Source organism: Lithobates pipiens, unplaced genomic scaffold, assembly GCF_037356315.1.
Source record: "Lithobates pipiens isolate NorthernLeopardFrog02 unplaced genomic scaffold, aLitPip1_a1.2 Scaffold_22, whole genome shotgun sequence".
In the NCBI taxonomy this organism is placed as follows: Eukaryota; Metazoa; Chordata; class Amphibia; order Anura; family Ranidae; genus Lithobates; species Lithobates pipiens.
This window is the reverse complement of record NW_027507784.1, coordinates 349,022,632-349,047,168: the sequence shown is the minus strand read 5'-3', so window position 1 is coordinate 349,047,168 and position 24,537 is coordinate 349,022,632. Positions and strand designations below refer to the sequence as shown.

Below are 24,537 nucleotides of genomic sequence, written 5' to 3'. Positions count from 1 at the left end.
ACCGTTGCTCAATATATGTATTATATGGGAGCAGGATGATGCAATGTTTTACATGTGATTTTTGTTTGTTGTACTGTACATATGAATAAAGTATAATAATAACCTTTTACATGTATGTCCGATAGTGGGGTGACTCTCTAAGCCCTTTTGAGTTTATTTCCTGTACAACTATATATATATATATATATATATATATATATATATATATATATATATATATATATATATATATATATATATATTATTCATACAGTGCAGGCCCGTCAATTGGAATCAAGGGGCCCAGTACAGCCTACCCGACAGGGCCCCATCCCCCAGTATTCTCTATTGGTGGTCCTTCCCACTACCCCACAGTCTGTACCCCTTGCACCCCAAATACTTTCTTCTTTGTACCCTCTGCATTCTCCATTACCCAGCATTCTTCACCTCCTGCATATCCCAATACTCTGCTCCCGCATTGCACCTCACTTGTATCCCTCCCATCCCGCTATTGCACACTCTGCAGCCCGCCCATTACCCTGCAACTCCTGCATGCCCCTATTCAGTGGCGAAGCTAGATATTCTTTCACCCAGGGCAAAGGCTTCGTTTGGCTCTCCTCCCCCTTCCTGAACAGGATGGCGTCAGTAGGGCAGTGGACAGTCAGTAGTTTTGAAAAAAAAAAAAATTATTTTAATTATATTTATAAATTTAACAGCTCTGTTGGGGGGCTTTTGTGCAATATGAGGGGGTCTAAAAAGACCGCCAATGCCTCACTTTTGAGACAGAGAAAGGGATTAACCACTAGAGATCTGCGCTATAGCCAAATGACGGCTACAGCGCGGACCTCCTTTGCCAGGACTACGTCTATTGAGGTCGTCCCGTGCACGAGTGGCCTGCGCGCCCCCTGAGGGGCGCGCGTGGCGAGCTCTGTGATCGGCGAGTCTATGAGACTCGCCTGATCACGGATCCGAGCAAGGGGTCGATCCCGACCCCTTATCATGTGATCAGCTGTCAGCCAATGACAGCTGATCATGTGACAAAACAGAGCCGATAATCGGCTATTTTTCCTCCTCGCGCTGACAGCGCGAGGAGAGAAGAAGAAAGCCAATTACCAGCGGCCGTGATCGGGACATCAGTCCCGATCACAGCCAGCTTACCAGTGCCCACCTGCCCCCTGCCAGTGCCACCTCACGAATAAATAAGTGCCACCCATCAGTGCCCACAGTGCCACCCATCAGTGCCCAGTCTGCCTCAACAAACGGTGCTGCACCCCAGTGCCACATATCTGTGCCCATCAGTGTCATCTACCAGTGCCCATCATTGCCACCCATCAGTGCCCAGCAGTGCCACCTACTGTATCAGTGCCCATCAGTCCCATCCATCAGTGGTTCCTATCAGTGCCCCTTAGTGCCACCCATCCGTGCCATCTTATCTGTGCCCATCTTTGCCCATCAGTGCCGCCTTATCTGTGCCCATCGGTGCCACATTATCTGTGCCTATTAGTGCCGCTTTAACTATGCCTATCAGTGCCGCCTCATCAGTGCATTTCAATGAAGGAGAAAAATGACCCGTTTGCAAAATTTTATAACAAACTATTAAACATGATTTTTTTTTTTTTTGCATCTTTTTTTGTTTGTTTAGCAAAAAATAAAACTCCGAGCTGTAACTAAATACCACCAAAAGAAAGCTCTATTTGTGGGGAAAAAATGATAAAAATTTAATTTGGGTACAGTGTTGTATGACCGCGCAATTGTCATTCAAAGTGCATCAGCGCTGAAAGCTGAAAATTGGTCTGGGCAGGAGGGGGGTTTAAGTGCCCAGTAAGCAAGTGGTCAAGGTCTGATTCTCCAGTTCCTTTCTCTGCAGCTTCAGGGGCATCAGTCTGGTGTGGTATATACATAGTTACATTGGTACAAGCTGGAACAATGTATAATATAGCCTATGCCTGGAATTATTTAACCACTTCAATGCCAGGCACTTGCCTCCCTTCCTGCCCAGGCCAACTTTCAGCAACGTCACTTTTTAAATGAAAATTGTGCGGTCATGCTACACTGTACCCAAACAGAGTTTTCATCCCAAAAGGTGTTCTATGTGATTGAGGTCAGGACTCTGTGCATGATTGCGCAATTGTCAGTTGAAGCGGCGCAGTGCTGTATTGCAAAAAACGGCCTGGTCATAAAGGGGGTAAATCCTTCAGGTCCTTAAGTGGCCAGTACCTCCAGCAGGGTACCCTTTTTGGCCCGTACCTCCACCTTCAGCTGCTCATAGCTCTTGACCAAGTCATCAGATATTAGGTCAAAATAGGCCTTTGAGGATCTGCAGTGAGGATGAGGCCAGCCCATTGGTCTTGGAACCACCCTTCTCTAAAAAAAGGGTGGCCAGGAATACTTCCATGTATGGTTTTCACCTCATCCCTTTAAACCTGAACACATATGAAGGACACGGGTTCTGTGGCCGATTAAGGTGGTAATTAAACTCACTTGGTGCCTCATCTGCATTAGATTGGCCTCAGAACCCGAGTCATTCATATGTGTTCAGGTTTAAAGGGATGAGGTGGCAACTTTACTTCCATGTTATCACTGGGAGTCAGGTTTCTGCAGGTAGTGGCTGGCCCTCATGGCTACCTGGTGGCAACAGTCACTTGCCCCCCACCTACCTACCCCCAAAAGAGACACTTCACAGCCTCCTGCAAGCAGCCACTTTTGCTTTGAGTGGTTTCTTGCTGGGCTGAAAGATGGGTAACCAGCAAACTGGTATTTTTCTGCTGTCCTGCAACCGCTTGTAACAGGGCCTGTCACTGCTCAGCCAGCACCTCCTGGTGGTGAGTAAGGACGAGATCAGGCGTGTTCACATGCTCCACATGCAGAGCCTGCCAGGAAGTAGGCGCTGCGCTAATCACAGGCAGTGAGACATTGCCCCAATGTGCGGCTACAGAGAAAGGCAAATCCACTTTGCATTTGGAAGTGCAGTCGCTCTAAATCTAAAGAGGTAGATCTGAAATGAGGGGAAGCTCTGCTGATTTCATCACCCAATCATGTGCAAAATAAAATGCTGTTTTTTATTTTCCTTGCATGTCCCCCTTCGGATCTACAGCGACTTCACTGTCAAGTGCACTTTCAGTGAAAAGTGGATTTTCCTTTAGTAAATAACCCCAATGTCTCACTGCCTGTGATTAGTGCAGCGCTGCACCAACTTCCCGGCGGGCTCTGCATGTGTTCCATGCAGACACACCTGAGCTCATCCCTAATGGTGAGTCTGGGCTTCTACACTCGTCACTGCTAGTAGCTCTTCCATTCCTGCTTCCAAAGGATTTCATCTCCTGAGCAGAATTCCCACAGGACATGGAGCCGATGCACTTCAAGTTTCACCCTTTAACCACTTGAGATCCGCGCTATAGCCAAATGACGGCTACAGCGCGGATCTCCTTTTCCGGGACTACGTCTATTGACGTCATCCCGTGTACGAGCGGCCTGCACGCCCCCTGAGGGGCACGCACGGCACGCTCTGTGATCGGCGAGTCCATGAGACTCGCCTGATCACCGATCCGTGCAAGGAGTCGATCCCGACCCCTTATCACGTGATCAGCTGTCAGCCAATGACAGCTGATCATGTGATAGAACGGAGCCGGTAATCGGCTATTATTCCTCCTCGCGCTGACAGCGCGAGGAGAAAAAAAAAAGAGCCGATCACCGGCGGCCGTGATCATTAGTCCCGATCACAGCCAGCAATGCAAGCGACCACCTGCCCCCTGCCAGTGCCCACCTGCAGTGCCACCCTAATAAAAAGTAAGTGCCCCCGTCAGTGCCCACAGTGCCACCCAGCAGTGCCACCCACAATCTGCCTCAAAGGTGCTGCACCCCAGTGCCACCCATCAGTGCCACCCATCAGTGCCCAGCAGTGCCACCTATCAGAGCCACCTATCCGTGCCCATCAGTCCCATCTATCAGTGGTACCTATCAGTGCCCATCCGTGCCACCCATCCGTGCCATCTTATCTGTGCCCATCTTTGCCCATCAGTGCCACCTTATCTGTGCCCATCGGTGCCGCCTTAACTATGCCTATCAGTGCCCACCAGTGCAGCCCATCAGTGCCCACCAGTGCAGCCCATCAGTGCCCACCAATGCAGCCCATCAGTGCCCACCAATGCAGCCCATCAGTGCCGCCTCATCAGCGCACTTCAATGAAGGAGAAAAATGACCCGTTTGCAAAATTTTATAACAAACTATTAAACATGATTTTATTTTTATTTTTTTTTGCATCTTTTTTTGTTTGTTTGTTTAGCAAAAAATAAAACTCCGAGCTGTAACTAAATACCACCAAAAGAAAGCTCTATTTGTGGGAAAAAAATGATAAAAATGTCATTTGGGTACAGTGTTGTATGACCGCGCAATTGTCATTCAAAGTGCATCAGCGCTGAAAGCTGAAAATTGGTCTGGGCAGGAGGGGGGTTTAAGTGCCCAGTAAGCAAGGGGTTAAAATGGCTTTCATGGCTGCAATTCAATCTGCCCGAGCACAAGCTGTAACATGTGGGGGGTGCTGGCAACCATGGCAAGTGTACCCCGATTACAAGCAAAGCCATCATAAACCAACAAAAAGCGTATATTCTTGAAAAAGGCAGCGAACGTCACTTCAAAGAAATGGGACTTTCCTTCAGCAATAAAATGTAAACCAGAAACTCGTCTTCAGCACAAAATATAAGAGAAAACATCTCACCGTATATCTGCAGGCAGATTAAACCAGTCCCAGCTATGGGGAGGTATTTTCCCTGCAGACAAATCTCAACACTCCCCACAACCATTCCACGGCCAGGTGTATCTCTCAGTCCTCCGATTACCTCTTACCTGCCCCCTGGAGCTCAGGTAGGATAACTCCACCTTGCCCCTTAAAGGGACCACGACCCAAAATAGTGCCCTAAAACCATATGGATGCGGAATCTGCTTGCTCAATGGGGGATCTCTCCACTGATCCCCATCGAGCAGGCGGATGACAGGTCCCTGTTGGCTCCACTATGCACATTGACACAACCCCCTTCTCCTCTATGGGGCACTCTGATGGAAACGGACTGAATGTCTGTTTCCATCCAATGCCATTCCATCTGCTGGACAGTATGGAAAATAGGACCACCATCAGTCTGTTTATGGCGGACAGGATCGCATGGCAGTGGGCAGGGCTGGTGCAAGGATTTTTGACACCCTAGGGCAGTGATGGCGAACCTTGGCACCCCAGATGTTTTAGAACTACATTTCCCATGATGCTCATGCACTCTGCAGTGTAGCTGAGCATCATGGGAAATGTAGTTCCAAAACATCTGGGGTGCCAAGGTTCACCATCACTGCCCTAGGCAAAAGCTCATTTTGGCGCCCCCATTAGCTCTGCCCCTGACTCGACCCCTTTTCCCTGCCCATGTATATGGTGGAGATGGTGGGGAGAGATTTTTGCAGCAGCTCTCCACCTTTTCTTCAGCCCGTGAAGCACAGGCCCCACACCTGTGCCTCTGGACCCGGCCTGAAGACAAATAGTGGCGGCACCGGCTCGCTTCCTTGCGCCAGGTATATGGACAGGCTAGGGTAGTATACAGACAGGCTAACTGTGTAACTGCCTGTCCGTACGAGCAACACTGACATTGACTAAAATAATAATAAATGCACTTTTTTTTTTACCTTTTTGCAATTCTGCATTTATTATTTTTTCACAAAGGTGAACTTGAACTGCACTGGCGCCTCTGGTACTGTATGGAGGGACTCGGGAGTAGATCGGCTGCTTGTTAAGTTAGTTGCTAAGGGAGAGAGGGAGTAGGAACACCAGCGGCCGGGGGCCCTAGGCGGCTGCCTAGTTTGCCTAGTGGTAGCACCGGCCCTGGCAGTGGGTGTCAGCAGACATGTATCCGCTGCTCCAAAGAGGACAATGCAGGGTTCGATCAGGTCTGCCTGAAAAAAAACGAAAAAGGCGGCCCTGAACGGACAGCCCGTGCGAAAGGGGCCTTTCAGTGCACTTGCAACAAAAACAGTTGAGTTCTGTCCATCATACTAGCTCCAACACACAGCCTGTGATTGACAGCCTCAGCTCTGTTCCTGTGTGCAGTGTGAAGGAGAATGCATCCCTTCCCTCCAATCAGCTCTCACTGAGCTCCGCAAAATGTAACTTCAGCTCCCTGACCCCTGCTTTCTGAAAGCTCAGACAACCTGCTCAAATTCAGCACTTTGAATGGATGTAGCGGAGAGAAGACTACAGATAAACAGGTACAATTTATGTAGGAGGATTTGTTACATCTCTGTGTATCACCTGAGGCCGGTCACTTCACTGTGGATATGTGAGGTTTTACACCCACTTTAAGACTGAACCGCTGCTTTTAACAGCGATTTACTGTCGTTTTTTCCGGCGATATCCGGTCAGTAGCGGGGGCGCTTTTAGCCCCCCGCTAGTGGCCAAGGAAAGGGTGTAATGCTCCCTAAAAGTTCTGCTTCTGAAGCGCTTTACAGGTGCTTTGACAGTGGTGTCCATTGATTTCAATGGACAGGGGAGGCGGAGGAGGGGTGTTGTATACACCTCTCCCCCATCGCCCTAAAGATGCTACTTGTAGGACTTTATTTAGACCCCTTTCACGCTTAGGCGCTACAGCGCTAAAAATAGCGCCCTCATAGCACCTGTAAACAGCGTCTCCTGTCTCTCCAGTGTGAAAGCCTGAGGACTCTCACACTGGAGCGGTGCGCTGGCAGGACGCTAAGAAAAGTCCTGCTAGCATCTTTGGAGCGGTGAACCGCTCCTGCCCAGTTGAACTGAATGGCAAAGCAACGATGCAGTGGCGCTTTGTGGGTCGTTTAAACCCTTCTCCGGCCGCTAGCAGGGGTTAAAACCACCCCGCTAGCGGCTGAAAAAATGGCGGCAAAGCTGACGCCGCCCCAATGACGCCGCCCCAGTGTGAAAGGGGCCTTAATGTCCTGCCAGCGCACCGCCCCGGTGTGAAAGCACTTGGCCTCTCATGCTGGGGCCGCAGGGGAGGCATTTTTCAGGCGCCATTTTTGTCCCTTTAGTGCCTGAAAAATGCCTCCAGTGTGAAAGGGGTCTTAAGGAAATGTACACTTTTTTCAATGATTTTAAGATATAAAAGAGACGAGATTTATGTAAATATTCTAAGTCAGTCACTAATCTATTATAAACCTTGTCTCCATGTGTGATCTGTAGTTATATGTGTACGGGGGAGGGGTGCAATAGGTATGATTACATTAGAGTAGAAGAGAAGAAAAGATTCAGGTTTGTTGTAGTTAGCTGTAGTCTCCAGGTAGAGTCAGCGTCTGTACACAGCAATGTGAGGGTCAGAGTCAGCGTCTGTACACAGCAATGTGATGATCAATGTCGGCGTCTGTACACAGCAATGTGAGGGTCAGAGTCAGCGTCTGTACACAGCAATGTGATGATCAAAGTCGGCGTCTGTACACAGCAATGTGATGATCAGAGTCAGCGTCTGTACACAGCAATGTGATGATCAGAGTCGGCGTCTGTACACAGCAATGTGATGATCAAAGTCGGCGTCTGTACACAGCAATGTGATGATCAGAGTCAGCGTCTGTACACAGCAATGTGATGATCAGAGTCAGCGTCTGTACACAGCAATGTGAGGGTCAGAGTCAGCGTCTGTACACAGCAATGTGATGGTCAGAGTCAGCGTCTGTACACAGCAATGTGATGGTCAGAGTCAGCGTCTGTACACAGCAATGTGATGATCAGAGTCAGCGTCTGTACACAGCAATGTGAGGGTCAGAGTCAGCGTCTGTACACAGCAATGTGAGGGTCAGAGTCAGTGTCTGTACACAGCAATGTGATGATCAAAGTCGGCGTCTGTACACAGCAATGTGAGGGTCAGAGTCGGCGTCTGTACACAGCAATGTGATGATCAGAGTCAGCATCTGTACACAGCAATGTGAGGGTCAGAGTCAGCATCTGTACACAGCAATGTGAGGGTCAGAGTCAGCGTCTGTACACAGCAATGTGAGGGTCAGAGTCAGCGTCTGTACACAGCAATGTGAGGGTCAGAGTCAGCGTCTGTACACAGCAATGTGAGGGTCAGAGTCGGCGTCTGTACACAGCAATGTGATGATCAGAGTCAGCATCTGTACACAGCAATGTGAGGGTCAGAGTCAGCATCTGTACACAGCAATGTGAGGGTCAGAGTCAGCGTCTGTACACAGCAATGTGATGATCAGAGTCAGCATCTGTACACAGCAATGTGAGGGTCAGAGTCAGCGTCTGTACACAGCAATGTGAGGGTCAGAGTCAGCGTCTGTACACAGCAATGTGAGGGTCAGAGTCGGCGTCTGTATACAGTGATGTGAGGGTCAGAGTCGGCGTCTGTATACAGTGATGTGATGGTCAGAGTCAGCGTCTGTACACAGCAATGTGATGATCAGAGTCAGCGTCTGTACACAGCAATGTGATGGTCAGAGTCAGCGTCTGTACACAGCAATGTGATGATCAGAGTCAGAGTCTGTACACAGCAATGTGATGATCAGAGTCAGCGTCTGTACACAGCAATGTGATGGTCAGAGTCAGCGTCTGTACACAGCAATGTGATGATCAGAGTCAGCGTCTGTACACAGCAATGTGAGGGTCAGAGTCAGCGTCTGTACACAGCAATGTGAGGGTCAGAGTCAGTGTCTGTACACAGCAATGTGATGATCAAAGTCGGCGTCTGTACACAGCAATGTGAGGGTCAGAGTCGGCGTCTGTACACAGCAATGTGATGATCAGAGTCAGCATCTGTACACAGCAATGTGAGGGTCAGAGTCAGCATCTGTACACAGCAATGTGAGGGTCAGAGTCAGCGTCTGTACACAGCAATGTGAGGGTCAGAGTCAGCGTCTGTACACAGCAATGTGAGGGTCAGAGTCAGCGTCTGTACACAGCAATGTGAGGGTCAGAGTCGGCGTCTGTACACAGCAATGTGATGATCAGAGTCAGCATCTGTACACAGCAATGTGAGGGTCAGAGTCAGCATCTGTACACAGCAATGTGAGGGTCAGAGTCAGCGTCTGTACACAGCAATGTGATGATCAGAGTCAGCATCTGTACACAGCAATGTGAGGGTCAGAGTCAGCGTCTGTACACAGCAATGTGAGGGTCAGAGTCAGCGTCTGTACACAGCAATGTGAGGGTCAGAGTCGGCGTCTGTATACAGTGATGTGAGGGTCAGAGTCGGCGTCTGTATACAGTGATGTGATGGTCAGAGTCAGCGTCTGTACACAGCAATGTGATGATCAGAGTCAGCGTCTGTACACAGCAATGTGATGGTCAGAGTCAGCGTCTGTACACAGCAATGTGATGATCAGAGTCAGAGTCTGTACACAGCAATGTGATGATCAGAGTCAGCGTCTGTACACAGCAATGTGATGGTCAGAGTCAGCGTCTGTACACAGCAATGTGATGGTCAGAGTCAGCGTCTGTACACAGCAATGTGATGGTTAGAGTCAGCGTCTGTACACAGCAATGTGATGATCAGAGTCAGCGTCTGTACACAGCAATGTGATGGTCAGAGTCAGCGTCTGTACACAGCAATGTGATGGTCAGAGTCAGCGTCTGTACACAGCAATGTGATGATCAGAGTCAGCGTCTGTACACAGCAATGTGATGGTCAGAGTCAGCGTCTGTACACAGCAATATGATGATCAGAGTCAGAGTCTGTACACAGCAATGTGATGATCAGAGTCAGCGTCTGTACACAGCAATGTGATGGTCAGAGTCAGCGTCTGTACACAGCAATGTGATGGTCAGAGTCAGCGTCTGTACACAGCAATGTGATGGTTAGAGTCAGCGTCTGTACACAGCAATGTGATGATCAGAGTCAGCGTCTGTACACAGCAATGTGAGGGTCAGAGTCAGCGTCTGTACACAGCAATGTGAGGGTCAGAGTCAGCGTCTGTACACAGCAATGTGAGGGTCAGAGTCAGTGTCTGTACACAGCAATGTGATGATCAAAGTCGGCGTCTGTACACAGCAATGTGATGATCAGAGTCAGCGTCTGTACACAGCAATGTGAGGGTCAGAGTCGGCGTCTGTACACAGCAATGTGATGATCAGAGTCAGCATCTGTACACAGCAATGTGAGGGTCAGAGTCAGAGTCTGTACACAGCAATGTGATGATCAGAGTCAGAGTCTGTACACAGCAATGAGATGATCAGAGTCAGCGTCTGTACACAGCAATGTGAGGGTCAGAGTCAGCGTCTGTACACAGCAATGTTATGATCAGAGTCAGCGTCTGTACACAGCAATGTGAGGGTCAGAGTCGGCGTCTGTACACAGCAATGTTATGATCAGAGTCAGCGTCTGTACACAGCAATGTGATGATCAGAGTCGGCGTCTGTACACAGCAATGTGATGATCAGAGTCAGCGTCTGTACACAGCAATGTGATGATCAGAGTCGGCGTCTGTACACAGCAATGTGAGGGTCAGAGTCGGCGTCTGTACACAGCAATGTGATGATCAGAGTCAGCGTCTGTACACAGCAATGTGATGATCAGAGTCAGCATCTGTACACAGCAATGTGATGATCAGAGTCAGCGTCTGTACACAGCAATGTGATGATCAGAGTCAGCGTCTGTACACAGCAATGTGATGATCAGAGTCAGCATCTGTACACAGCAATGTGATGATCAGAGTCAGCGTCTGTACACAGCAATGTGAGGGTCAGAGTCAGCGTCTGTACACAGCAATGTGAGGGTCAGAGTCAGCGTCTGTACACAGCAATGTGATGATCAGAGTCAGCGTCTGTACACAGCAATGTGATGATCAGAGTCAGCCTCTGTACACAGCAATGTGATGATCAGAGTCAGTGTCTGTACACAGCAATGTGAGGGTCAGAGTCAGTGTCTGTACACAGCAATGTGAGGGTCAGAGTCGGCGTCTGTACACAGCAATGTGATGGTCAGAGTCAGCGTCTGTACACAGCAATGTGAGGGTCAGAGTCAGCGTCTGTACACAGCAATGTGAGGGTCAGAGTCAGCGTCTGTACACAGCAATGTGAGGGTCAGAGTCAGCGTCTGTACACAGCAATGTGAGGGTCAGAGTCAGCGTCTGTACACAGCAATGTGAGAGTCAGAGTCAGCGTCTGTACACAGCAATGTGATGATCAGAGTCAGCGTCTGTACACAGCAATGTGAGGGTCAGAGTCAGCGTCTGTACACAGCAATGTGAGGGTCAGAGTCAGCGTCTGTACACAGCAATGTGATGATCAGAGTCAGCGTCTGTACACAGCAATGTGATGGTCAGAGTCAGCGTCTGTACACAGCAATGTGATGGTCAGAGTCAGCGTCTGTACACAGCAATGTGATGATCAGAGTCAGCGTCTGTACACAGCAATGTGATGGTCAGAGTCAGCGTCTGTACACAGCAATATGATGATCAGAGTCAGAGTCTGTACACAGCAATGTGATGATCAGAGTCAGCGTCTGTACACAGCAATGTGATGGTCAGAGTCAGCGTCTGTACACAGCAATGTGATGGTCAGAGTCAGCGTCTGTACACAGCAATGTGATGGTTAGAGTCAGCGTCTGTACACAGCAATGTGATGATCAGAGTCAGCGTCTGTACACAGCAATGTGAGGGTCAGAGTCAGCGTCTGTACACAGCAATGTGAGGGTCAGAGTCAGCGTCTGTACACAGCAATGTGAGGGTCAGAGTCAGTGTCTGTACACAGCAATGTGATGATCAAAGTCGGCGTCTGTACACAGCAATGTGATGATCAGAGTCAGCGTCTGTACACAGCAATGTGAGGGTCAGAGTCGGCGTCTGTACACAGCAATGTGATGATCAGAGTCAGCATCTGTACACAGCAATGTGAGGGTCAGAGTCAGAGTCTGTACACAGCAATGTGATGATCAGAGTCAGAGTCTGTACACAGCAATGAGATGATCAGAGTCAGCGTCTGTACACAGCAATGTGAGGGTCAGAGTCAGCGTCTGTACACAGCAATGTTATGATCAGAGTCAGCGTCTGTACACAGCAATGTGAGGGTCAGAGTCGGCGTCTGTACACAGCAATGTTATGATCAGAGTCAGCGTCTGTACACAGCAATGTGATGATCAGAGTCGGCGTCTGTACACAGCAATGTGATGATCAGAGTCAGCGTCTGTACACAGCAATGTGATGATCAGAGTCGGCGTCTGTACACAGCAATGTGAGGGTCAGAGTCGGCGTCTGTACACAGCAATGTGATGATCAGAGTCAGCGTCTGTACACAGCAATGTGATGATCAGAGTCAGCATCTGTACACAGCAATGTGATGATCAGAGTCAGCATCTGTACACAGCAATGTGATGATCAGAGTCAGCGTCTGTACACAGCAATGTGATGATCAGAGTCAGCGTCTGTACACAGCAATGTGATGATCAGAGTCAGCGTCTGTACACAGCAATGTGAGGGTCAGAGTCAGCGTCTGTACACAGCAATGTGAGGGTCAGAGTCAGCGTCTGTACACAGCAATGTGATGATCAGAGTCAGCGTCTGTACACAGCAATGTGATGATCAGAGTCAGCCTCTGTACACAGCAATGTGATGATCAGAGTCAGTGTCTGTACACAGCAATGTGAGGGTCAGAGTCAGTGTCTGTACACAGCAATGTGAGGGTCAGAGTCGGCGTCTGTACACAGCAATGTGATGGTCAGAGTCAGCGTCTGTACACAGCAATGTGAGGGTCAGAGTCAGCGTCTGTACACAGCAATGTGAGGGTCAGAGTCAGCGTCTGTACACAGCAATGTGAGGGTCAGAGTCAGCGTCTGTACACAGCAATGTGAGGGTCAGAGTCAGCGTCTGTACACAGCAATGTGAGGGTCAGAGTCAGCGTCTGTACACAGCAATGTGAGAGTCAGAGTCAGCGTCTGTACACAGCAATGTGATGATCAGAGTCAGCGTCTGTACACAGCAATGTGAGGGTCAGAGTCAGCGTCTGTACACAGCAATGTGAGGGTCAGAGTCAGCGTCTGTACACAGCAATGTGATGATCAGAGTCAGCGTCTGTACACAGCAATGTGAGGGTCAGAGTCGGCGTCTGTACACAGCAATGTCATGGTCAGAGTCAGCGTCTGTACACAGCAATGTGAGGGTCAGAGTCAGCGTCTGTACACAGCAATGTGAGGGTCAGAGTCAGCGTCTGTACACAGCAATGTGAGGGTCAGAGTCAGTGTCTGTACACAGCAATGTGATGATCAGAGTCAGCGTCTGTACACAGCAATGTGATGATCAGAGTCGGCGTCTGTACACAGCAATGTGAGGGTCAGAGTCAGCGTCTGTACATAGCAATGTGATGATCAGTGTCAGCGTCTGTACACAGCAATGTGAGGGTCAGAGTCAGCGTCTGTACACAGCAATGTGAGGGTCAGAGTCAGTGTCTGTACACAGCAATGTGATGATCAAAGTCGGCGTCTGTACACAGCAATGTGATGATCAGAGTCAGCGTCTGTACACAGCAATGTGAGGGTCAGAGTCGGCGTCTGTACACAGCAATGTGATGATCAGAGTCAGAGTCTGTACACAGCAATGAGATGATCAGAGTCAGCGTCTGTACACAGCAATGTGAGGGTCAGAGTCAGCGTCTGTACACAGCAATGTTATGATCAGAGTCAGCGTCTGTACACAGCAATGTGAGGGTCAGAGTCGGCGTCTGTACACAGCAATGTTATGATCAGAGTCAGCGTCTGTACACAGCAATGTGATGATCAGAGTCGGCGTCTGTACACAGCAATGTGATGATCAGAGTCAGCGTCTGTACACAGCAATGTGATGATCAGAGTCAGCATCTGTACACAGCAATGTGAGGGTCAGAGTCAGCGTCTGTACACAGCAATGTGATGATCAGAGTCGGCGTCTGTACACAGCAATGTGAGGGTCAGAGTCGGCGTCTATACACAGCAATGTGAGGGTCAGAGTCGGCGTCTGTCTGTACACAGCAATGTGATGATCAGAGTCAGCGTCTGTACACAGCAATGTGATGATCAGAGTCAGCATCTGTACACAGCAATGTGATGATCAGAGTCAGCGTCTGTACACAGCAATGTGATGATCAGAGTCAGCGTCTGTACACAGCAATGTGATGATCAGAGTCAGCATCTGTACACAGCAATGTGATGATCAGAGTCAGCGTCTGTACACAGCAATGTGAGGGTCAGAGTCAAAGTCTGTACACATCAATGTGATGATCAGAGTCAGCGTCTGTACACAGCAATGTGAGGGTCAGAGTCAGCGTCTGTACACAGCAATGTGAGGGTCAGAGTCAGCGTCTGTACACAGCAATGTGATGATCAGAGTCAGCCTCTGTACACAGCAATGTGATGATCAGAGTCAGCCTCTGTACACAGCAATGTGATGATCAGAGTCAGCGTCTGTACACAGCAATGTGAGGGTCAGAGTCAGCGTCTGTACACAGCAATGTGAGGGTCAGAGTCAGCGTCTGTACACAGCAATGTGAGGGTCAGAGTCAGCGTCTGTACACAGCAATGTGAGGGTCAGAGTCAGCGTCTGTACACAGCAATGTGAGGGTCAGAGTCAGCGTCTGTACACAGCAATGTGAGGGTCAGAGTCAGCGTCTGTACACAGCAATGTGAGGGTCAGAGTCAGCGTCTGTACACAGCAATGTGAGGGTCAGAGTCAGCGTCTGTACACAGCAATGTGATGGTCAGAGTCAGCGTCTGTACACAGCAATGTGAGGGTCAGAGTCAGCGTCTGTACACAGCAATGTGAGGGTCAGAGTCAGCGTCTGTACACAGCAATGTGAGGGTCAGAGTCAGCGTCTGTACACAGCAATGTGAGGGTCAGAGTCAGCGTCTGTACACAGCAATGTGATGATCAGAGTCGGCGTCTGTACACAGCAATGTGAGGGTCAGAGTCGGCGTCTGTACACAGCAATGTGAGGGTCAGAGTCAGCGTCTGTACACAGCAATGTGAGGGTCAGAGTCAGCGTCTGTACACAGCAATGTGAGGGTCAGAGTCAGCGTCTATACAGAGCAATGTGATGATCAGAGTCAGCGTCTGTACACAGCAATGTGATGATCAGAGTCAGTGTCTGTACACAGCAATGTGAGGGTCAGAGTCAGTGTCTGTACACAGCAATGTGAGGGTCAGAGTCGGCGTCTGTACACAGCAATGTGATGGTCAGAGTCAGCGTCTGTACACAGCAATGTGAGGGTCAGAGTCAGCGTCTGTACACAGCAATGTGAGGGTCAGAGTCAGCGTCTGTACACAGCAATGTGAGGGTCAGAGTCAGCGTCTGTACACAGCAATGTGAGGGTCAGAGTCAGCGTCTGTACACAGCAATGTGAGAGTCAGAGTCAGCGTCTGTACACAGCAATGTGATGATCAGAGTCAGCGTCTGTACACAGCAATGTGAGGGTCAGAGTCAGCGTCTGTACACAGCAATGTGAGGGTCAGAGTCAGCGTCTGTACACAGCAATGTGATGATCAGAGTCAGCGTCTGTACACAGCAATGTGAGGGTCAGAGTCGGCGTCTGTACACAGCAATGTGATGGTCAGAGTCAGCGTCTGTACACAGCAATGTGAGGGTCAGAGTCAGCGTCTGTACACAGCAATGTGAGGGTCAGAGTCAGCGTCTGTACACAGCAATGTGAGGGTCAGAGTCAGCGTCTGTACACAGCAATGTGATGATCAGAGTCAGCGTCTGTACACAGCAATGTGATGATCAGAGTCGGCGTCTGTACACAGCAATGTGAGGGTCAGAGTCAGCGTCTGTACATAGCAATGTGATGATCAGTGTCAGCGTCTGTACACAGCAATGTGAGGGTCAGAGTCAGCGTCTGTACACAGCAATGTGAGGGTCAGAGTCAGCGTCTGTACACAGCAATGTGACGGTCAGAGTCAGCGTCTGTACACAGCAATGTGAGGGTCAGAGTCAGCGTCTGTACACAGCAATGTGAGGGTCAGAGTCAGCGTCTGTACACAGCAATGTGACGGTCAGAGTCAGTGTCTGTACACAGCAATGTGATGGTCAGAGTCAGCGTCTGTACACAGCAATGTGAGGGAGAGACGTTATCTTTAGATAATATCACTGGGCTTTTATTAAGGTCCCGTTCACATTGAGAATTATCAGAATCATGCGATTCCAGAATCAGGGAAAATCGCACGTTTGCTGTGGGAATCATTTCTTAAAGGGGTTGTAAAGATTATTATTTTTTTTAAATAACAAATGTTATACTTCCCTCCTCTGTGCAGCTGGTTTTGCACAGAGTGGCCCCAATTCTCCTCTTCTGGGGTCCCCCGGTGGGGCTCCTGGCTCCCCCTCTTCTGGAGTACCCCCACGGAGAGTCGATTTACATGGGGGGGCACCCGTTCAGTGCACTCCCAAGTCCTTCTAGTGCCTCCATTGACACAGACAGCAGGACTCGGCCCCGCCCCCGACTCCCGTGTCACTGGATTTGATTGACAGCAGCGGGAGCCAATGTCTGCGCTGCTATCAATCTATCCAATCAGGACCCGAGACACCGGCTGGAGCTGCTGTGCTCATCCCTGGAACGATCGGGTTCACAAGAAATGGGGGGCTCTGGGGGGGGGGGGGCTGCTGCAATACAGGAGGTATTTTACCTGCATAGAATGGAATCCACGAAGGTTTACAGCCCCTTTAATTTGCTACAACTGTCATATCAGAAAACATCCAAGAATCACAACAAAGCAAATATTGTGCCAAACACCCCGGGCTCAGTGCCAACATTTGGCTCACAGGCTTCTTTGGTGCAGTTTTGGACAGAGGGAGGCCCATTGATAATGAGTGGCGCCGCTACAAAAAACGCGCCGCTCAGGTGTGAACGGGTCCTTAGGAGGAAGCACTCAGGCCTGACATCAACATCATTCAAACTGCGTACCAGAAAGAAAAACTGAAAAGAAAAAGAAAAGAGGGGGAGGAGAGCTGGAAAAGGTGGGGGTGGGGCATATGTTTGGAGGAGCTCAGAGGAAGGCAGAGTCTACTGGCAATGGCAGGAGTAAAGGTCGGGGGGGGGGGGGTGCAGTCTGGGCAATCACTGCATCTCTATCAGTGCCAAGACAAGATCATACAGTATCCAGGGCAAAAACTCCACATTATGCCCCCCCACCTCTTCATTATGGGCAAACCTATGAGGAGGAGGGGGGGGGGGGGGAGAGAGCACAGCCCGCACCTCCTCCCGGCTCTCTCCTCCTCTCCTCGCCGCTTCCAGCGCTGGGTGACAGAAGTATTGATGCCGCTGTCATTACTCCTGTCAGCCTTATAGTAGAAGGAACTTGCCGTGCCCCCATCCCTACAATAGACGCTGCACCCAGGGCAGCCGCTCCTTCTGCCCACCCCTTGTCCCAGCCCCACCCTCTATTGTATTGCCCATTTGCTGCCACCATTACTCTTTGATGTCTGCCTATTGTCAGAGTTCTCAGTATGTTGCCGAGATTTGATGCCCATGTACTGGTCCAGTTCAGTGCTCTGCCACTGTCTGCATGAATATAAGACCAAGTCAATGTTTGGGAGACCAAATTACAACTTCACCCCCCTGGAAAGGGCCCATCACTACCAAACCTGGGCTCAGCGGTTCTGTTATTTTCAGCAAACATCTCATTTGGGACCAGGCCCTGCCGTGATGCACCTCCTCTTCACGGGATCTCCGGCTCACAGAGTTCCAGGAGCCCCCAGGGATGTAAATATGTCACGGAGTTCCCACATATGCCCCCCGGTGATGATTGATGCCAGGTCTGTGCAGCTCAGCATACTCTGCACCACCATAGATGATGGTGCCATTGGGTGTCCATGGACAGCCTCCATCATGGGCTCCATCACACCACCCAATACCCGAGGGCACCTCAGGAAGGAATGGAGTCAGAGTCTCCGCACCAACCTCCGGACCCTCGCTGTGTGACTGGAGACAATCATTGGGTGCATTGAACAGATCGGCCAAAGCTTTGGTCTCCTGGCAGGTTTGGTGATTACTATGGGAATAGAATGTTTATCAGTCTGATCCGGGGTCAGGGCCAAGGTGAGGCTGAAGATAAAAAGTTAATCAGCAACCAGAACATTATTGTGTGATAAATGTCAGACGCCACATGTGGATACTCAGGAATGTGTTACCAGGACACCGCGAGGACACCATGTTCTACAGCCACCACCTGAACTAAGAGGGGTGGAGGATGATGGGGAGGGAAGCCAAACTTGGGACCTACCTGAGCAAAGAGAGGGATGGAGGATGATGGAAAGGGAGGCCACATCTGGGACCTACCTGAGCAAAGAGAGGGGTGGAAGAGGATGGGAAGCCAAACTTGGGACTTACCTGAACTAAGAGAGGGGTGGAGGATGATGGGAAGGAGGGGCCACGTCTGGGACTTACCTGAGCAAAGAGAGGGGTGAAGGATGATGGGAAGGGAGACCACATCTGGGACTTACCTGAGCAAAGAGAGGGGTGAAGAATGATGGGAAGGGAGGCCACATCTGGGACCTACCTGAGCAAAGAGAGGGGTGGAGGATGATGGGAAGGGAAGCCACATCTGGGACCTACCTGAGCAAAGAGAGGGGTGGAGGATGATGGGAAGGGAGGCCACATCTGGGACCTACCTGAGCAAAGAGGGGGTGGAGGATGATGGGAAGGAAGGCCACATCTGGGACCTACCTGAGCAAAGAGTGGGGTGGAAGAGGATGGGAAGGGAAGCCAAACTTGGGACCTACCTGAACTAAGAGAGGGATGGAGGATGATGGGAAGGGGGGCCACATCTGGGACCTACCTGGGCAAAGAGAGGGGTGGAAGAGGATGGGAAGGGAAGCCAAATTTGGGACCTACCTTAACTAAGAGAGGGATGAAGGATGATGGGAAGGGGGGCCACATCTGGGACATACCTGAGCAAAGAGAGGGATGAAGGATGATGGGAAGGGAGGCCAAACTTGGGACCTACCCAAACTAAGAGGGGGGTGGAGGATAATGGGAATGGAGACCACACCTGGGACTTCCCTGAACTAATAAGAAGTGCTGAACGTTTACATAGGATCCTGGTCTGGATTGTGAGGGCATCACCACTATTAACTTACACCTTATCCGTTTACCTCTCCATCCATCCATCCAATCCCATCCAATCCATTCTTCTATCCTTCCATCAAAGAGATAGTCAGAGGCTATAGACACCCCCCCCCAAAGAGATGGTCAGAGGTTACAGACACCCCCCAAAAAGATGGTCAGAGGCTACAGACACCCCCCAAAGAGATGGTCAGAGGCTACAGACACCCCCCAAAGAGATGGTCAGAGGCTACAGACACCCCCCAAAGAGATGGTCAGAGGTTACAGACACCCCCCAAAGAGATGGTCAGAGACTCTGCACTGGTTGGAAACTGGAGATATAATTTGGAAGACAGTTGGAGATGGGGACATGAGACTCCCAGAGATCATTATTATTACACCCTTTACCAATCAATGCTCCTAGTGCTGGGACCCAAGGCTCACACAATAGAGGTGCCATAGAGCCATCGGTGACCCCCCATGCTGTACGTTGGACACCAGGGATTAGATACCAGACATTTATCACTTAGGTGTCTTTCCTTGGGATGCCCATTGACAGGAGGACCTGGACATTTCTGGTTGGATTGGGTGAAGATTTCTGGGAGGAACGATGATGTCATCATCCCCCCTGATTGGTTGGCACCCCCCTCCCCGACAGTACCACTGTCCATACATACAGAATAAGAACAGATACCGAGAATTACACCCGACATACAGGACAAGAGAAGTGGTACTCACTTTGCAGGGATTTCCTCTCACTTCCTGCTTTGGCTCTGGGACAGGAAGTGAAGGGACATCTCCCTGATGGGCTCACAGATAAGAAAAAACAAACATACCTGACAGGGTGTGTCTGAGCTGAAATGTTCTGCGTGTTCCTGCAGAGCACATTTAGAACAGCCCAATAAAAAAACACAAGAAGTACCGCAGGAATGATTTTTAAAATTGACTCAACAAATCGCATGGTGTGCAGTATAATGCGTTCTAGTGGCTGAGAATGCACCGCGCTTGCTAGATTTGTGGGGATAATACTAAGTGAATGGACTTGCATGTCTCCACAGAGCCCGGCGCATGTCTGTGCGGTGCTGGAAGACGCATGCCCTCCTGTGTGTTGCCGGAAGACGCATGTCCTCCTGTGCGCTGCCAGAAGACGCATGCCCTCCTGTGCGGTGCCGGAAGACGCATGCTCTCCTGTGCGCTGCCGGAAGACGCATGTCCTCCTGTGCGGTGCCGGAAGACGCATGCTCTCCTGTGCGCTGCCGGAAGACGCATGTCTTCCTGTGCGCTGCCGGATGATGCATGCCCTCCTGTGCGCTGCCGGAAGACGCATGCCCTCCTGTGCGCTGCCGGAAGACGCATGCCCTCCTGTGCGGTGCTGGAAGACGCATGCTCTCCTGTGCGGTGCCGGAAGACGCATGCCCTCCTGTGCGGTGCCTGAAGACGCATGCTCTCCTGTGCGGTGCCTGAAGACGCATGCCCTCCTGTGCGGTGCCTGAAGACGCATGCTCTCCTGTGCGGTGCCTGAAGACGCATGCCCTCCTGTGCGGTGCCGGAACACGTATGCTCTCCTGTGCGGTGCTGGAAGACGCATGCCCTCCTGTGCGGTGCCTGAAGACGCATGCTCTCCTGTGCGGTGCCTGAAGACGCATGCCCTCCTGTGCGGTGCCGGAACACGCATGCTCTCCTGTGCGGTGCTGGAAGACGCATGCCCTCCTGTGCGGTGCTGGAAGACGCATGCCCTCCTGTGCGCTGCTGGAAGACGCATGCTCGCCTGTGCAATGCCAGAAGACGCATATCCTCCTGTGCGCTGGCAGATGACGCATGCTCTCCTGTGCGGTGCCTGAAGACGCATGCCCTCCTGTGCAGTGCCAGAAGACGCATATCCTCCTGTGCGGTGCCGGAACACGCATGCTCTCCTGTGCGGTGCTGGAAGATGCATGCCCTCCTGTGCGCTGCTGGAAGACGCATGCTCGCCTGTGCAATGCCAGAAGACGCATATCCTCCTGTGCGCTGGCAGATGACGCATGCTCTCCTGTGCGGTGCCGGAAGACGCATGCTCTCCTGTGCACTGCCGCAAGACGCATGTCCTCCTGTGCGCTGCCAGAAGACGCATGTCCTCCTGTGCGGTGCCGGAAGACGCATGCTCTCCTGTGCGGTGCCGGAAGACGCGTGTCCTCCTGTGCGCTGCCGGAAGACGCATGCCCTTCTGTGCGGTGCCGGAAGACGCATGTCCTCCTGTGCGGTGCCAGAAAACACATGCTCTCCTGTGTGCTGCGGGAAGACGCATGCCCTTCTGTGCATTCTCACACCCAAAAAATGCAACACAAACTAAAAATAAAGTTTTTTGCATTTAGTTTCACTTTGATGTATACAGACCTATTACAGAGACCCCCCCCCCCCCCCAATAAGGATAATAATAATAATAATGATGATAATAATAGGAATTCTTCTCCGGGATGTTAAATATTAAACTTTTAGAAACGAAAACAAGAACACAACATTTCCTGTATTATATACAAAGTAATAGAATGTATCAGAGGGACACCCAGAGATCCCTGGAGGGTTCGGGGGTTCGGTACACCCTGGGGGGTGATAATCAGGGAGAAGTTAGGGTGGGGGATGGGGAAGGGGTCACTCACCGTGCTCGGGTCCGGTGATCCGGGTGTGCAGGAAGTTCGGGTGACTCGGGACTTGAAGGAGGAATTTACTTTCTGTTTCTGTTCTCCTCCTCCAACCCCTCCCTTTACTGGAAATAGAAAGTAAAGTCTTACCGACAGAGAGGAGGGCAGCCTGGCGCAGAGAGGAGGGCAGCCTGGCAAAGAGAGGAGGGCAGCCTGGCACAGAGAGGATAGAGAGGAGGGCAGCCTGGCACAGAGAGGATAGAGAGGAGGGCAGCCTGGCACAGAGAGGATAGAGAGGAGGGCAGCCTGGCACAGAGAGGAGGGCAGCCTGGCACAGAGAGGAGGGCAGCCTGGCACAGAGAGGATAGAGAGGAGGGCAGCCTGGCACAGAGAGGATATAGGGGAGGGCAGCCTGGCATAGGGAGGATAGAAAGGAGGGCAGCCTGGCACAGGGAGGATAGAAAGGAGGGCAGCCTGGCACAGAGAGGATAGAGAGGAGGGCAGCCTGGCACAGGGAGGATAGAGAGGGGGGAAGCCTGGCATAGAGAGGACAGCCTGGCACAGAGAGGATATAGGGGAGGGCAGCCTGGCACAGGGAGGATAGAAAGGAGGGCAGCCTGGCACAGGGAGGATAGAGAGGAGAGCAGCCTGGCACAGGGAGGATAGAAAGGAGGGCAGCCTGGCACAGAGAGGATAGAGAGGAGGGCAGCCTGGCACAGAGAGGATATAGGGGAGGGCAGCCTGGCATAGGGAGGATAGAAAGGAGGGCAGCCTGGCACAGGGAGGATAGAAAGGAGGGCAGCCTGGCACAGAGAGGATAGAGAGGAGGGCAGCCTGGCACAGGGAGGATAGAGAGGGGGGAAGCCTGGCATAGAGAGGACAGCCTGGCACAGAGAGGATATAGGGGAGGGCAGCCTGGCACAGGGAGGATAGAAAGGAGGGCAGCCTGGCACAGGGAGGATAGAGAGGAGGGCAGCCTGGCACAGGGAGGATAGAAAGGAGGGCAGCCTGGCACAGAGAGGATAGAGAGAAGGGCAGCCTGGCACAGGGAGGATAGAGAGGGGGGAAGCCTGGCATAGAGAGGACAGCCTGGCACAGAAAGGATAGAGAGGAGGGCAGCCTGGCAGGGGGGGACAACGACATATATTTTGTGTAGCAGAAGAAACAGTTCTAGAAATAGCATGTGCATGGGGGGGGGGTTTAGGTCTAATGTCTAGTAAAAGAGGTGTGAGACAACCCCAAATTGGGGACATGCCTGCACCTTCATTTGCGAAGAGAAATAGACAGACAGTGGGGGGTCATAGTGTTGGACAGACAGTAGGGGGGCAGAGGGTTGGACAGACGATGGTGGGACAGAAGGTTGGACAGACGGTGGAGGGGCAGAGGGATGGACAGACGGTGGGGGGGCAGAGGGTTGGACAGACGATGGTGGGACAGAAGGTTGGACAGACGGTGGAGGGGCAGAGGGATGGACAGATGGTGGAGGGGCAGAGGGATGGACAGACGGGGAGGCAGAGGGATGGACAGACGGGGAGGCAGAGGGATGGACAGACGGGGAGGCAGAGGGATGGACAGACGGTGGAGGGGCAGAGGGATGGACAGACGGGGAGGCAGAGGAATGGACAGACGGGGAGGCAGAGGGATGGACAGACGATGGTGGGACAGAAGGTTGGACAGACGGGGAGGCAGAGGGATGGACAGACAGTGAAGGGGCAGAGGGTTGGACAGACAGTGGAGGGACAGAAGGTTGGACAGACGGTGGGGGGGCAGAAGGTTGGACAGACGGTGGGGGGGCAGAGGGATGGACAGACGGGGAGGCAGAGGGATGGACAGACGGTGGAGGGGCAGAGGGATGGACAGACGATGGTGGGACAGACGGGGAGGCAGAGGGATGGACAGACAGTGAAGGGGCAGAGGGTTGGACAGACGGTGGGGGGGCAGAGGGTTGGACAGACAGTGAAGGGACAGAAGGTTGGACAGACGGTGGAGGGGCAGAGGGATGGACAGACGGTGGGGGGGCAGAGGGTTGGACAGACGATGGTGGGACAGAAGGTTGGACAGACGGTGGAGGGGCAGAGGGATGGACAGATGGTGGAGGGGCAGAGGGATGGACAGACGGGGAGGCAGAGGGATGGACAGACGGGGAGGCAGAGGGATGGACAGACGGGGAGGCAGAGGGATGGACAGACGGTGGAGGGGCAGAGGGATGGACAGACGGGGAGGCAGAGGAATGGACAGACGGGGAGGCAGAGGGATGGACAGACGATGGTGGGACAGAAGGTTGGACAGACGGGGAGGCAGAGGGATGGACAGACAGTGAAGGGGCAGAGGGTTGGACAGACAGTGGAGGGACAGAAGGTTGGACAGACGGTGGGGGGGCAGAAGGTTGGACAGACGGTGGGGGGGCAGAGGGATGGACAGACGGGGAGGCAGAGGGATGGACAGACGGTGGAGGGGCAGAGGGATGGACAGACGATGGTGGGACAGACGGGGAGGCAGAGGGATGGACAGACAGTGAAGGGGCAGAGGGTTGGACAGACGGTGGGGGGGCAGAGGGTTGGACAGACAGTGAAGGGACAGAAGGTTGGACAGACGGTGGGGGGGCAGAGGGATGGACAGACGGTGGGGGGGCAAAGGGATGGACAGACGGTGGGGGGGCAAAGGGATGGACAGACAGTGTGGGGGCAGAGGGGTGGACAGACAGTAGGGGGGCAGAGGGTTGGACAGACAGTAGGGAGGCAGAGGGTTGGACAGATGGTGGGGGGGCAGAGGGGTGGACAGACAGTAGGGGGGCAGAGGGATGGACAGACAGTGGGGGGGCAGAGGGATGGACAGACAGTAGGGGGGCAGAGGGATGGACAGACAGTAGGGGGGCAGAGGGATGGACAGACAGTGGGGGGGCAGAGGGGTGGACAGACAGTAGGGGGGCAGAGGGGTGGACA

General features: G+C 51.9%; 1 protein-coding gene across 1 annotated transcript in view; it reads right to left on the bottom strand.

The window, feature by feature from the left end:
* The window catches only part of LOC143925762 (protein mono-ADP-ribosyltransferase PARP9-like), a 33,284-nt gene extending 11,537 nt beyond the window's left edge, over positions 1-21,747 (bottom strand). The window contains exon 1 of the mRNA XM_077450209.1: positions 21,614-21,747. The gene's annotated coding sequence lies outside the window, so the exon portion shown is untranslated. The remainder of the gene's footprint in view (positions 1-21,613) is intronic.
* Positions 21,748-24,537: the final 2,790 nt, after the last annotated feature.